Source organism: Coptis chinensis, chromosome 9 (assembly GCF_015680905.1).
Source record: "Coptis chinensis isolate HL-2020 chromosome 9, ASM1568090v1, whole genome shotgun sequence".
Classification (NCBI taxonomy): Eukaryota; Viridiplantae; Streptophyta; class Magnoliopsida; order Ranunculales; family Ranunculaceae; genus Coptis; species Coptis chinensis.
This window is the reverse complement of record NC_141464.1, coordinates 41,335,185-41,336,857: the sequence shown is the minus strand read 5'-3', so window position 1 is coordinate 41,336,857 and position 1,673 is coordinate 41,335,185. Positions and strand designations below refer to the sequence as shown.

At 36.7% G+C, this 1,673-nt stretch overlaps 1 long non-coding RNA gene across 1 annotated transcript; it reads left to right on the top strand.

Moving 5' to 3' along the window:
- LOC147476049 (uncharacterized) lies at positions 1 to 1,443 on the top strand. The gene is made up of 2 exons (XR_015209226.1): positions 1 to 134; positions 883 to 1,443. It is a non-coding gene; the product is annotated as an uncharacterized LOC147476049 (long non-coding RNA).
- The last annotated feature ends 230 nt before the right edge of the window (positions 1,444 to 1,673 follow it).

Here is a 1,673-nt window from a genome sequence, read left to right as displayed (position 1 = left end):
AAGAAAACAAATTTGCCGGCAAAACATTCAAATTTATCCATGTGGGGGCTGGATAAATTTAGCCACCTTCAACCTAATCCGGCAAAATCATTTGATAGCTCCTTTTTGATGATTTGAGGAATTGAGGATAGATTGTAAGCTTGATAATGTAGATTCGATCAATTTAATGTTTTTTTTTTAATGCAAGTCTTTAGATTCTTGTTTGATTTCTGGTTATGAACTGTTGTTGATGTTGCGATTGTTGTTATGATACTGATTAATTTCACTTGTTGTAGTGTTTCTTGAAATCTGCTTGAGTTCAGCTTGATAAGCTATGGTTTGATGCATTATTCGCTCTGTTTTCACTTTGATTGTAATTTGCTAATGGATAAAATTTTAGCAGTTTGGTGGTTGTGAGATGTACTTCATGCTGCAATTGTTATGTAGGTAATGAAATCATCAAATTTCACTTGAATTGATTCAAATGCTAATTTTCTGATGCAATATAATTTTGATGTTTGTGATACTTTCTCAATGCAAGTTTTCAGTTTTTTGCTTGTTGTTGTGGAATTTGAACTTCTTTCTCTAGATTTCTCAAGTAAGCTTTTAAGAGTTCATGATATGAGTTGAGCAATTTTGGTTTATTTGTTTCTGAACTTCGTTTGGTATTTGTTATTTGTTATCTATTTTTTTATTTTTTTATTGGTTGTGGACAGACTTGAGGGACCACTCCATTCTGTCGAAATTAAGCATAACACTCACTCAATAGCAGGATGGTTCTAAAACATATAGTTGATAGTTGTTACCTGTGTATATGTTGTCTGGGATAGCTTGGAGGCATATATAGATATTGTTTCATGTAAATTGTTCTTTTTTTTTTAATGAAATGAACACATTATGCAGGTGTGGTGTGGTGTGCAGGTGTGGTGTGTTGTGGTTGTGCTGGCGTGGTGTGTGCTACTGCAGGTGGTACAGTATTTGTGCTGGTGCTGGTGTGTTGCAGGTCAGGTGTTAGTTGTGGTGCATGAACAGAACAAATTTCTGATTGTAGGGGTATGTGGAAAGCCACGGCTTGGGGATCTTCAAGGGAATGCCTTTGGCGTTGCTTTCAGAGTTGCAGCTGATGAGATTGGTGCTGAATACTTCCATGAGATGTTCGAGTCTGTGGATGATCTTGGATTTTGTGGCACTCATTTCTTTTATGATCAGGTTGTCTGAGAAGCTTTAATGTGAAGTATCTGTCCGACTGTAAAAGGTTACCAAGTTGAGTTCTGAATGTGATCCAACTGAGTTCATTCTCCGTGGGGGAACAATGTGTTACAGTGTTTGGAATTGTTTCCTCAATCAATAATATTTGGTCTTTGTTGCACTAATAAACAAAAATTTGAACTCCGTTGTATTTCATTATTGTGATACTCTAGCTCTTTAGTTCAAAGTTGGTAATATAGGCATACAATTGTGAGATGAGCAAGTGTAGTGAATGAATTAACATGCCTAGATACTGAGACAGTCACAAAGGACTGTTCTCAAGCCACAGAAGTGTTGAAAGTTGAAACGCAACTCATATCGACTTATTTACCCCGTTAGCCACACTTATATAGCATTCTAGATCACTTTGGTCGCGCCACACCAGCACACACTAATGTTACGAACTTAGGATGAGTATTCACATTGGCCCCACACTATGCTTAGCT